Source organism: Podarcis bocagei (assembly GCF_964188305.1).
Source record: "Podarcis bocagei genome assembly, chromosome: 8".
NCBI lineage: Eukaryota > Metazoa > Chordata > Lepidosauria > Squamata > Lacertidae > Podarcis > Podarcis bocagei.
This window is the reverse complement of record NC_138133.1, coordinates 30,286,711-30,301,235: the sequence shown is the minus strand read 5'-3', so window position 1 is coordinate 30,301,235 and position 14,525 is coordinate 30,286,711. Positions and strand designations below refer to the sequence as shown.

General features: G+C 39.9%; 1 protein-coding gene across 23 annotated transcripts in view; it reads right to left on the bottom strand.

Annotated features, from left to right (window-relative positions):
- Window positions 1–14,525, bottom strand: part of ATXN1 (ataxin 1) — a 208,495-nt gene that overhangs the window by 88,354 nt on the left and 105,616 nt on the right. Inside the window, exon 5 of one of the 23 annotated variants that reach the window (XM_081206285.1) lies at window positions 12,982–13,013. The exons of the other annotated variants lie outside the window; for them this stretch is intronic. The gene's annotated coding sequence lies outside the window, so the exon portion shown is untranslated. The remainder of the gene's footprint in view (window positions 1–12,981; window positions 13,014–14,525) is intronic. 23 annotated transcript variants of the gene reach the window in all.

The following is a 14,525-nucleotide window of genomic DNA, read 5'->3' as shown; positions in this document are numbered from 1 at the left end:
AATATTCCACCTAAACATTAGGAAGAACTTCCTGACAGTAACAGCTGTTCGACAGTGGAATTTGCTGCCAAGGAGTGTGGTGGAGTCTCCTTCTTTGGAGGTCTTTAAGCAGAGGCTTGACAACCATATGTCAGGAGTGCTCTGATGGTGTTTCCTGCTTGGCAGGGGGTTGGACTCAATGGCCCTTGTGGTCTCTTCCAACTCTATGATTCTATTCTATGATTCTATGAACAGTTTCAGGTTAAGAACAGATCTCTGGAATGAATTAAGTACTTAACCCGAGGCACCACTGTACATGGAGATGAAGCTGAGACTCTCTGCATACAAATCAGATGTTCTATCACCAATAGTTTATTGCAAGAGGTCCTATACTGAGAACTATGAATTGATGTAGACAACGGAAACTGTATTTATGAGGTTTTAGCATTGCTCCTATCAGAGCAGTTCATGCCCCTGAGAAAAATATAATATTGAGAGGGGGAAAAGTCTGGTGATTGAACTCCTGAGTTAATGCATTTTTGGCAATCAGCCATGAATGGGTTAAACTTATATATATCAGAAGAAAGACACACAGCAAAAAAAGAGAAAGAAACAGCAGCAGCAATGTGGGTCAAAAAAGCTAAGGAGAGGACACCCTTCAGGTGAGGTGTGTGTCATCACAGGAAAGGCCCTCTGCTGCACATCTCTAATGATGAGACACAGAGAAGAACCCCCTTCAAAGACTTTAAGGCATGAGCAAACTAATATAGGTAGAGGCATTCCATCAGGTATTAGGGCCCCAAACTATTTAGGGCTTTAAAGGTGAGCAACAGCACTTTGAATAGGGCTCAGAAGTGAACAGGCAGCCAATGGAACACTTTCAGAATTGATGTAATACAATTCCACCCAGTTGAATCAATTAACATTCTAGCAGCTGCACTTTGCACTAATTGAAGCTTCCAAGTTGTCTTCAAGGTCAGTGCCAGCATGCAACATATTACAATAATTTAATTGGGAAATTACCAGACCATAGGCCTCTGAATCAACACTATCCCTTTCCAGGAAGAATTGCAGCTAGGGTACCTGCTTGAAGCTGAAAGAAGGCACTCCGCACCACTGTTTTTGAACTACAATTCCCATCATCCCTGACCACTGGTCCTGTTAGCGAGAGTTGTAGTCCAAAACAGCTGGATACTTAAGTTTGGGAAACCCTGCTCTAGATAAACCATTAGTGTCCAACTCCTTCTGGTTCTAAAACTGACTCATATAGACACAACATTTTCCCACTCTTAGGGTGCATGATCACATACGAACCAGAAGTATTTCATGAAGTACTTTACAGTGAGTTCCATGGCCACCAAAACTATTGAAGCAGTCATAGGAATCACTGCAACGCAAACATGCATTGTTGGTTCACCTGGCAATTTCACACAACCACAGGGGCACATGTCCCCAAGCAGAATCCCATGGACATCAATCTGTGGCAAAAAAATCCATGCAAAGCGGCATGGCAGAAACATGGTAGATGTTGCGATTCATTCCAGCATGGCAGCCTTTTCTAAAATACCGTAACTATGGTATTTTTTTAATGTTTGTTTCAACTCAATGGCACTACCCATCTTCACATAAAAGAACATGACTGCTAATGGATCTCAAAGAAATGAACTGATAGGTTGTGACACTTTTTTCAAATCTGCACGTCAACCTGTTCAGAACATGACATGGAGGAATGTTGTTAAAATGACTTTTTTTCCTTTAGAAATAGCAGAGATAGAAAGAACTTTAACAAAAAATATATCTATGTTGCCTACAAATATATACGTGCTACATTTTCCTCCTAGCAGAAGTTGAACTTATTCCAAACTCAATGAAGGAATCTTTTTGTGAAAATATTAATGCAAACCCCATTAATCACTTCAGTTTCTCAGAAGCCATTCCAAAACCATTCTGATGGGATAAAAACCTTTGAAATGATATTATTCTGCCTACTCCCTTTATATTTATGTATAAAATGCATTTTCATTCAAAATAGAAGACAAAATTTTCAAATTCCTGTTCAAATGATCAGAGCTTCCAATTTTCTTTTTAGAGACATTTAGACATATTTATGAGGTGACAAGACTGAATGGAAGCTACACTGTACAAACAGAAGCCCAGGAGGCAAGCATAAGATTGGCTAGGCCGGGAGCCAATTCATATTAGAGATTCAAGAACTCACAATATCTCTTTAGTTACCAATGGGTCTTGAGCCAGAGAGCTTCACATAGTTCAAGCTGCAGGGTGCAAGACTCTTCTTTCCTACCAAGCAGATGGTCAGTGCTGAACAGAATTGGTCTGTTCCTAATGACCGAGGGAAGGATGCACTTGCAATCCCACACTCTTAACACACTTCTTATCAAACACATTATTAGCACCATCAATGTTGACAGTATGTACTCATAGACACAAACACACACAGAGACTTCACACACAACCCGTATCTACCACATTTTGCGTGCAGGACTCATCTAGAAGGGAAATCTGTTCATATATTGCCTATTTTGCTAGGTTAAAACCCTTTAAAAGTTGTCCTAGACCTTCTGACCTTTGTTCATCAAAGCTGGATGATTTGTAACCTCTCTTGAGAGGCCTAGAGACATTCCATGCACCTATTTACTCACCATGTCTGCTTGAATAATCTTCTTTTGAATGCTCTACTTTATTTTCAAATATATCTGTATAACATCTGATCTTTTGACCTGGAGGAGGAGGATAGTGAATATTCTCCAGGATTCTTTTTTAAGGTTTTCCATTAAAAAACAAAATTCCACCTTGGAATGTATTTAGTTATGGAACCCCTATGGCTTTACAGTGGAACCTTGGTTCTTAAACTTAATCTGTTCTGGGAGTCTGTTCAACTCCCGAAACCGTTTGAAAACCAAGGCGCGACTTCCAATTGGCTGCAGGAGCTTCCTGAACTCAATCGGAAACTGCATTGGACGTTTGGCTTCTGAAAAATGTTTGAAAACTGGAACACTTACTTCTGGGTTTTCAGCGTTCAGGAGCCAAAACGTCCGAGTACCAAGGCATTCAAGAACCAAGGTACAAATGTATATATTTTTTAAAAAATATTTATTTGGGTAATGTATATCCTGCTTTAAAGCGTGTATGAATTTTCAAGTGGTTCACAATTTAATACAGAGTTATAACTACATTTCAAAAAGTCAACAGTACACCACTAGATGAAATAGCAAACAAAATGCCAAATAAAATCCAAGTTAAAAAACAAAACCATCTTGCTATCTGATTCATCATTAAAAGCACAGGAAGAAGTATATATCGCGAAAGTTATATCATTAAGCTCCATCCCTGTTTTTTTGTGTTTGTTTTTTGTTTACTGATCTCTGGAACAGTTACACTAATGACAAACGACCAAAAAGAAAAGTAACTGCAGGGATGTGTTTTATTGGATGCTTTTTATTTGAAAGAAACACTGCTGGTTTTCCATTAGTATTGCTAATACCTGCAGTACCACATACATCGCCAATAACTACAGTGGTTAGCTGTAATTGTACATGTAGGAGAATTCTATGATACTTAAGAAGTGAGGCTACAGCACCAGTTACACACCAAACCGAGGGCTATTTTTCTAGATAAAGAGGTACCGGAACTCACCATAAGCCCCTTCCTCGTTCTCTTACAATAGCAATGGTGCCCATCTGAGAGGTCCAGGAACTGGGTTCCTATTTTCCATATTTAATGCTTCAGAGCATTACTGGTCAGCGGTGTAGCTAGCTGCTTGGGCACCTGGGGGTGGGGTAAGCTGGGGCAGGGCATGCTGCATGGAGGGCCGCTGCCGCCTCCCCCACAGCTGTAGGGCGCATAAAAGGACCAAATTCTTTTGTTGTGTGTGCACAAGGTAGTTTTCCAGCATCTCAAAGTTCAAAATCAGTTTAGTGTATGTACACATGTTGCAAGTCTAGTAACTTTACCCTATAGCAACAGGAAGTCACAGCAATTTAGAATTGTTGCCTTGAAGGGTAGATCTAGGGGCAGATCACCACTGCCCATGGTGATACAGATACTCCAATCCGTGATTAAATATGAAAACTAGAAAGGGTAATGAGTTCTGAAGTTATGGGATTTTGTGAATGTGATGTAGAACATTTAAAAATTATGCTATCTTACTCAGTATGAAACGTATATTTTGAATGCTGATTGAATTGCCTGAACTTCATTAACTGTTATCAGTATAAGGGCATTTTAGCTTTTAAGATGCTTGTTTTGTTCCTAGCGATTGGCCATGATGTTCAGTCATCTGATCTCTCTCAAGGTCAATGTCTTCAGTAACTTGATAAAGATTACATCATTCCCCTCTATCCATCTGTAGGGCAATTACATCACTGATCAATAATAGTGGTCTGTGCTTACTATTCACATATTCATATTATAAGAGTGCATTAAAAACGTAAGTACTGCATTTACAAAAAGCAACATATGTGGCTCACAAATAATCCATTTCTTTTTCAAAAGGAGGTATATTACAACAAGGTAAAAATTATTTTGCCATTTGTGAATAAATAGGTGTAAATATAAAACAGAATGCAGTTCGCTCAGAATGAATTGCCTATGGGCTTGCTTAATGATCCCAGGGATAATGAGAGTTATTTAAGAATATTAACAGGACTCAACCTTACACCAGATTTATTTAGATGGGTGCGAGAATTCTGCAGCATTCCATCTGCAGTTCCTATTATAACTTTTTTAAAGAATTGTGGAACATGTATCTAATTCCATCCACATGAAAATTGTTCCCCTGCCTTACTGTATTAACATTTATACTGCAATATAACATAACACTGCTGGGTCTACCTGCTGGGCTGGTATGCAAACAAACCTGCCATGACTGTAATGAACGGCCAGTGATTAGTAGGATTTATCAGTGTGCTTCTGTGAGTAATCCCATGCTTACTCAGTCTCTTAGGTAGTTTTCTTCAAACCATTTACCAGATAATTTAAAGTAAGATTCTTGAGGGCTGTGGCCTTAGGAATCAAGTTCGCCTTTGACAAAATGTTTGAAACCAGTTTAGCATTACCCAGCCAACATTCTCACAGATGACGGAGTCTAAAAGGTCAAGCTTTAGATTCTTTAAACATTCTCCTATGATGTCAGATGCTCCTCCCACTCCACAATGAAGCTTGCAGCTTCTTGACCCCAACCACAGCTGTCTTCAACCCACCTCCACAATAACCTGTTCATCACACCTTAGCGGTGTATCTTACTTTTCTCCCTTCAGTCACTCAGGCCCATTATAAAGGTGCAGAAATGGCACACACACTGCAGTCTCTCCCGGTTGCTGCACATCTGCAAGCGGAGAATTTCTTCTTTCACCATTTCCCTTTGGTAATATACCTGCCTGCACATGAAAGGCTAACAAGACAGGAAGAAGGTAAAGTTGAAATGGTTTGACTTGACATTGTAGCTTTTCATAGGAGGAAAACCTTTTACAAAGAACATTCAGATATATGATTGCCCTATCTGCAATCTAAAGTGGTAAATTCCTCGAAGGTCTGTATCACATGTTCTACTTGCCTATAAGATCTGTCCTCAACAATGTCTAGAGATGGCTATTATACTTTCTGACAATCTACTTACTTGCTCACACCTTCAGGTTTATCAAAGCCAGGCAGGCAGAACCTTTGGTTCTCCAGATTTTGCTGAACCAAAACTTCCACCAATCCTGTCCACTGGCCATGCCCGCTGGGTCTGATGGGAGTTCAGGTCTCTCATACCTGGTCTAAGAACCCACCAATTGCAGATCTAACCCTCAAGTCATATTTTAGCTTTGCACAATAAAATAAAGTTGGGAGTGAGTGAGGAAATAACACAAATGCATTGGCAACAAGCCCCCTTTGCAAGTATTTCAAACCAAATGCTCAGACTACTTTTTACACTGCTAGAAATTTAATATAAGCTAGGGGGTTCTTTGACCCAACTTATGAAAGGCAAACTTCCAAAGCTTCAAGCGCATGTTCGCCAAGATCTAGCAAAAAAAGATGGAAACCATTTCCTCTAGACAAGTCCTTCTGAGATTAGAGCAAATGTATTCAGGACTATAGAAATGGAGCTAACTTCAGCTCTGGGGAAATTAATGTGAGATGTATCCTTCAGAACTTTCTTTTTGCCCACAATGCTGCTGCCGCTGCTGCTGCTTCTTTAAAAAAAACATATCAAAGTGAAAAGCAAGTTCCTCATAATTATAGGACATTATAAGGCAATTGCCACAAATAACCTGTCTGTGCAACATGTTGTATACTTCATAAAAGCAGCTAAATACGTTAAGTGCTACCTCCATTTCATGACTACTAACTCTTTATCACTGTCTCAGAACCCAGCAGTAGTCTGTGGAGGAGGAAACATGTCAGTGTAGCACATTTCAATCCTGGTGCAAACAAATTTATTGTGCCTGCTCCTGAAAAGCAAACTGCTATCTTCCTCTAGAAGCCAAGCCTAGACTTGCAAGGTCTAACTATGTTTTCCTCCATCCCTGACATAGAAAGGAATACAACTGGAGGGATTGGTATCAAATAAAAAACTGCATCTAAATGAGAGATGAACTATTAAAACGTTAAGGATAAGGTCAGAAGAACAAAAACTTGAAGCCCAAAACGAGTGAAGTTAAATATTTGGGTTATCTCATAGCAAGTAGGCTCATCGCAGAGTCTGCTAGTTATTTCTGTCCTCTACATCCTTAAAGAGACCTTTAGCTGTCTGCCTCTCTCCTATAGCTCATCACTTCTCACTTTTTTTAAAAAAAGAAGTCTTTCAGAGAATTACATGGTTGTACAGAACACTTTTTAAAAATTCCAGGCCCCTCATATATTTGAGTACGATGATGGTTTATTCAGTACACATGGCTCCACTTCAAAGCAATGCAACAAAGATGATGCAGCATCTAGACCTATTCCCAATGCATTTCAGAGCAAATAGTGGAGGGTCAGCTGCTAGTGAAATCAATTTCTCAAACCCTGACTCCAGAAAACTTATAATCAAAATTCTGAATCCAATAACCATATTCTGTACCTATGTGGTGCTAGGTAAAATCAGAGAATACAAACAACTTTGGTAAGATCCAGAAAAGGGAAAGCTGTTGGGTGGGACTTCTCTGTGTGAGGTGGGTTAGCTTCATATATACACTGAGTTTCTATGGTTATTCAATGGTGTTAATGGGAGTCTGGAGAGGCCAGATTGAAGGTGGTGATTCAAACCATCTATTTATTGTTGACAAAAGGAGTAGCTCCCTGCCCTTGCAGGGAGATGCTTTTGTAACTATAGTACAGGGGTCAGCAACCTTTTTCAGCCGTGGGCCGGTCCACCGTCCCTCAGACCATGTGGTGAGCCGGATTATATTTGGGGGGGGGGGTGAACGCATTCCTATGCCCCACAAATAACCCAAATATGCATTTTAAATAAAAGGAGACATTCTACTCATGCAAAAACACACTGATTCCTGGACCGTCCGTGGTCCAGAGAAGGCGATTGGGCCACATCTGACCCACGGGCCTTAGGTTGCCTACCTCTGCTATGGTATATGATTGAGCTGCTAGGAACTGAGTGCACTTTAATATTTAACCTCTGTGAAAGAAGTGCTATACACTTTATTTGTTAACACCACCATGTACTTGCTGGTTATATCACTCTTACTATGCAAATGCACTGGAAATGTTTATCACATCTGATTATGGTTTATTTTATTGTAACTAACATTTTGATGATTGAAAGTTTATTTTATAATCAATTTAATATGTTGCAATATCCATATTAACAGAATGAATTTATTTATTTAGATGGCCATATTATGTTTTGCAATGCATTAGCATTGAGACAGTTATTGTGATGATGTACTTGATTTGTATTTTTGCTGTGAGACACTTTAGCCACATTTACATGAAAAAGCAACACTCCAATTGAAATAATAAAATCAATCAATCAAACCATGGTACTGTTGAATGCTAGTAAGGTCTTATTTCCCTTTGCTGTCACATATTTACCTAATTATCAAGCGTCGACCTTCCTCCTCCTTACATGTGTACAGGTGATCCTCCAGACAATTCTTTGTAGTACCCGAGGTCTTGTTAGAATCCCCAGATTTACAGATTTACTCTTATCAAAGAGGTAAGAGCTTACTGAAGCATCCATTTCAGAACAAAGTTGATGCAGCCCACAAACTATCATTCAGCATCCACGATGTTCATAAAAATGATATATGTACAAACTGCATCACTTATGTGCAACTGGAATATGAAAGTCAGCTTTAACTCTATCCTATGATATGCTTGTAAGGTGACCCTTGCAGGATTGAATGCTAACCATCAACCACACTGAACTCTCTATGAGCTTTCTATATATTTCTGTCCATATATTTCTCTCTTCTTTCAAAATCCTTACAGTGTTGCTGATTTGCAAGTATTTAAGAAGAACCAGTCCCAGAATATTTCAACTGTCACTAAAGGTGAACTTATCTCCAGTTCCATTCTTGAATAAGGAGCACCCCATGTGAGCTATAAAGCATGTTCAAAGTTAGTCAATGCGTTTTTGTGCACATGTAATTATGAGTTATTTGAAAGAGCTCTTATTTGCACGTCTTTATTCTACTTCCTAAGGCTCAAATTAATGAGAAGCAGGATTCATTCAGAAACCACTTTATCTTAGGCTTTGAACAAAAAAGGTGATTTTCATGTTGCTAATGAAGTATTCAGGCCAAGAATTAGCTTTTACATTTTTGAGGGTGCCAAGTATTTCTGAGACAAGTGAGATAAATTAAGTATCTGCGAGGGAGCAGAGCTAGTGCTGCAAAGGAAAAAAAATGGCTTTAAAAATGAATATATAAATAGATTTCATAGAATCATACTTTTCATATAACCAATACCTGTTCAGGGTATTTAATGGGTTATTCATGATTGGAAAAAAGTGAATAAAATGCATACCAAAGTCAGAACAGACTGTTTTATCTGTTAGCATCAATTATGTTATAAGCCCTTCCTGAACAGGTTTAGGTGTCTCTTATGTCAGTGAGGGCTTGGGATCATAGCTTTACACGGTGGTATTAATAAAGTATGAACGTACAGGACAGCAGCATCACTGCTTGTCCATTCTGTCACTAGTCAGTTTGAATTGGTCCTTGCTTCAATGTGTTTAGTATTTAAAAATTGGGCCATGTATCCAAAGCACTCAAATAACTATGGCTTCATTATATCACCTAAACCACCCCTATATCAGCAACAATTCTTGAGAATTCCCCGCCTGTAAAGATAAAGGAGATTACTTGGAACTATGTCTCATCGTATAATATCAGGCCAAATTTATTATAGCTGAGCATCAGATCCACTTTCAGACACTAAGCATGCCAAGTAATAAGGAAAAGTGGGTTGAAGTCAAATAAGGTTTCCTTAGTGTATGCCCCATAGTTGGAGGGCCTGCTATGTAGTCAGATTTTTAACAGCCGTGTTATAGACCAATTTGATCTATGTGCATATTTGATCTCCTGCATGTACATCAATGGAGCAGACTGCATAAATTTGGCCTTGAAAACCTTAGCTTCTGGCTATTTCCATCAGAGTTAAAAGCACGTGTACTGACCATAGATATGCAAGAAACATCATATTCAAACTATTAGGACCAATTTTATTTGGACTGGTAAATTTGGTGCCAGATTTTAATACGTTAAGCTAGTGCAGCTCACTTTATGACAGAGAGAGGAAAAAACGCTTGTTTTGGGCTGCTAGGATTCTGAAGTGGAGAAACTCATTAGTGGAAGCCTGGCAAAAGTCTGCAAGGATACTGAAGGTGAGGAATACAGGGCAAGGGTAAGCTGATGAGACCCAAGATATGGGCTCATTTGGGTGCTCTGTGAGGAAAAAGGAATGCCTGAGGGGAATGGACTTTGGGGCTACACTAGGCAAGGATGCGAGATGTCAGTATCAACATGGATATTTGTATTTCGTGGAGGATAAAGTTATCAATGGCTTCTAGCAAGGATGACTACATGCTATACTAAGCTTCACACTAGTGGCCACTGTGGGAACCGGATGTTGGGCTAGATGAGACTTCGGTTTGATCCAGAAGGGCTCTGCTTAGGCGCATATCAAAAACTATTTCATGAATTACCACTGTTAAGAATGTAACTCATCACTGCCTGTACTTTTATGCATTTCATTTCCCCCTCCAAATTCATTTGCATTTTCCTCTGACTTCACTTTTTACAATCCTCCCACCCAACCATGTATATACGCCTGCAACTCAAGATGATGCTTCATTCATACGATGAAGAAGAGGCTGTAGCACATGTCATCAGAAATGTGTTGGTCTTTAAGGCACCAAAAGCCTCTTTGTTGCAAATGAAATAGTTATAGATGCATAGTTACCAAATGTTGACAAACTGACGAGAAGTATCAGATGTAAAATTTCACCAGATTAAAAATAAAATGAATTAAGTGTTTGGGACAGCAGCTGAAAATTGCGGTTTTAATTTAAAGCCAGGGCCGGTGTGTTCAAATCTTGATTCAAAGTAATTAAGCCTGGATAACTTAACTAAATCCTGTACCCTCAATACAAGCCTGAAACTAAGCTATTGGTGCCAACTCCTAAGCAGAACTCGGCTTCATTATGAGAAGGAATCAGATGTCGTGAATAAGGACGGACCATGACAGATGCTCCTAAGCGCTTAGGGAAGGCAACAAGCTGTACTGAAGAAAACTAGAACAGCTTCACAAGAATGTTAGCATTTTCATTAAGAACATTGGTCACAAAACGCAAGTGTCAATAAATTGACTACAGTACGTTGACAATTCTGGGTAAGGAAATACTGTCATGAGAAAGAATGGAAAGGTATACACTAGAGAGTCTTTTTAAGTACACTATAGATAAAACAGGACAAATGAGATGAAACAGGATGATTTACAGGCCAAGCAAAATGCGTGCTTTAACAATGTGTTTCCTATACTCTGACAGCTTATAAATTAGCCTTGCAAATGTGTCTCCACTGTTGCTCGACTCACCTGTCTGTTTGCATTTTGCAAGGTAAGTGGTACAACGACCAATATAAAAATGAAAATCACATTTAAAATAGCTAGCACCTTTGCAAAGCTAAGCACAGTCCGGTATGGTTTCAAATTGGATGGGACTTCACATGTTGAGATTCCTGCAATGCATGGAGTTTGACTAGATGAGCCTCAGGGGGGTTGCTTCCAACTCTACAGTTCTACAATTCTATGATTTAGAAAGACACACACCCTGTTACTTGTGTCCTGCCCCCACCCCCACAGCAAATCAGCATTTTAATAATAATAATAATAATAATAATTTATTATTTATACCCCGCCCATCTGGCTGGGCCTCCCCAGCCACTCTGGGCGGCTTCCATAAAAACCAAAAATACAATAAAATATCACACGTTAAAAACTTCCCTGAACAGGGCTGCCTTAAGATGTCTCCTGAATGTCAGGTAGTTGTTTATCGCTTTGACATCTGCTGGAAGGGCGTTCCGCAGGGCGGGCGCCACTACCGAGAAGGCCCTCTGCCTGGTTCCCTGTAGCTTTGCTTCTCGCAATGAGGGAACCGCCAGAAGGCCCTCGGCGCTGGACCTCAGCGTCCGGGCAGAATGATGGGGGTGGAGACGCTCCTTCAGGTATACTGGACCGAGGCCGTTTAGGGCTTTAAAGGTCAGCACCAACACTTTGAATTGTGCTCGGAAACGTACTGGGAGCCAATGCAGGTCTTTCAAGACCGGTGTTATATGGTCTCGGCGGCCGCTCCCAGTCACCAGTCTAGCTGCCGCATTCTGGATTAGTTGTAGTTTCCGAGTCACCTTCAAAGGTAGCCCCACGTAGAGCGCATTGCAGTAGTCCAAGCGGGAGATAACTAGAGCATGCACCACTCTGGCGAGACAGTCCGCAGGCAGATAGGGTCTCAGCCTACGTACCAGATGGAGCTGGTAAACAGCTGCCCTGGACACAGATTTGACCTGTGCCTCCATGGACAGCTGTGAGTCCAAAATGACTCCCAGGCTGCGCACCTGGTCCTTCAGGGGCACAGTTACCCCATTCAGGACAAGGGAATCCTCCACACCTGCCCGCCTCCTGTCCCCCAAAAACAGTACTTCTGTCTTGTCAGGATTCAACCTCAATCTGTTAGCCGCCATCCATCCTCCAACCGCCTCCAGACACTCACAAAGGACCTTCACCGCCTTCACTGGTTCTGATTTAAAAGAGAGGTAGAGCTGGGTATCATCCGCATACTGATGAACACCCAGCCCAAATAGCATGGTTTAGCTATTTACACCTTGAACCTATGGATCTGTTTTAGTTGCAATGGTACAAGTAGCAGTAAAAACCTATGACTGGAAAGCTTAACTGGAAAGCAAGACAGAACTATATTGCTCCATGCTGCCTCCTAGGAAATAGCAGCCTCCAACCATATTTTTCGCTTTTCTGGCCACTAACATCATTCAGACACAAACCCTGGTTTAGTTACAAGAATGAGCCTGTGTGAGCCCAACACACATCCCCTTAGTGTGGCCACAGGGAGGAGTTAGGAAGTTTTCACTAGGCGTTTACAGATGTGGTAGGGAGATGACACACTAACATCAGGCAAAATGACCTCCAGTTTGCTATGGCCTCTGTGAACTTGTTCCTGCCTTGTTGAAACACACTGTGGTTAAAACTTAGCATTATGTCTGAATGCAGATATCGCCTCTATGCAGTAGTCTGTATAATTGCACTTTTTTAACCAGTTTCATATTGAAACTTTACTAGCTCTTCTTCAACAGGCTTTGCTTATTGTAAACAAGTAAATAATTCAAGGGCATAGTTTTTCCAACACAGCACAACTGGAAAGGTTTTCCTTTGCAATTGTTAGCTCCAAATAAAAACAAAGGAAAGTTCAACTGCATCTTCAATGAAGAGACTTTTGATTAAATTACTGTAAACACTACGAACAAGCCACTTCAAAAATTCTAGACGTACCTTGTTGCCGGCCCAAGTCATCTCCCATAATTCTAAAATAAAAATATAGTTTATATTATGTCTGGATTACTCTAGGAGAGATCATCACACACACACACCAGTTGTTGCTGGTGGATTGCATCTGCAGATAATACAGTGAAGTATATTAGTATTTTTAAAGGATTTGGTCTGAAACAAACTATGATTCCTGTTCTGGATGAAATGAACAAAATGCTATGTCTGGGATCATGGTTGGTTTCTCCTCTAAACTAGCAGAAAATAGTAAAGGGGTATGATTAGCATGTGCACAGTAAACCATGGTTTATGGCTTAGCAATATGCGTGAATGGCAGCTACTCTCTCTCTAAACCTCAGCCCCTTGGGACAATAATTGTTTATGTCAGTTGTAGAATTGCAACAAGATAATGTCTGCAAAGCACTCTGAATATTCAAAAGCTGCAGCCAGGTACAGAACATTGAAGCCAATTCATTGAGTGTAACACCTGGATGAGCACATGCAGTATTATGTCTGTGCTGAGGAACTGCACTGGCTGCTGTTCAGCTACCATGTTCAAAGTTTTGTCAGTGACATATATAATCTTGGCACTACCTTACTTGGAAGGCTGCTCAACTACTTGGGTCATACAAGAAACACTCCTGGTGGTGCTGTACCCTACAGATTGTTGTAAGGCAAGCAAGCATTTTCTATGATTGTCCTTGTTGTCGGGATCCCTCTTCCACTCAATTAGCGAGTTGCCATCAGTTATGCCTCCTGAAAATGTATTAATTTTTTGGCCTAAGCCTTTCCCAATACCTAAAGTTTGATTTTTTTAGCTCCATATCTTTGCACTTCAGTCACTGTTTTTTATTAGTTATGTTTTTATGATGTGTTACAATTTTGTACCATGTTTGTTGTTGTTTTTTGGTATGTTGTCCTCAGCTTAATTTTTTTTTTATGTTAAGCCGTCCAGAAATTTTCTAAATAAAGACTTTATATATAAAAATAATTTTAAAATTACATTTTAAATAATATGCACCAGTTACTAACAGATACATTAATCAGGTCTGATTTTGAACATTAGCCATTAAAAACATTAATTACTGTATGTTGATAAAGCAGTTGCATTAATTTGCCAAAATATCAATTACAGTAGCAGCTTGTGTGGTGGGGTGGAACTGCTCTGCAGTCACTAAAGCTTATCTGGGTTGGGGCAGGGTGATGGCAAAGTCATAGCAAAATGGACACACCAGCAGAGCCAATCCATTGTGCCATACTGCACCAGCTACTAAGGATCAATTACAGCTGTTTCCACCATAACTCTCAAAGAATAGCAGAAGGAATACTGGACATGAAGATCTTTCTCATAAGGAATAGCAACTGTGAAAGCACCAGCTTGTTCATTTTTGGCCTTAACTCAGTAGATTAAGGATCACAGATTTAAACTGCATCTTATTTTCCAGGAACAGTAAAAATGAAATTCAGCTATAGTTAATCTTTCTCATTAGCTAATTTTACCTGTTAGCTAGAATTTGCAAAACTCTCATTTATTATAATAGTAGACCTAC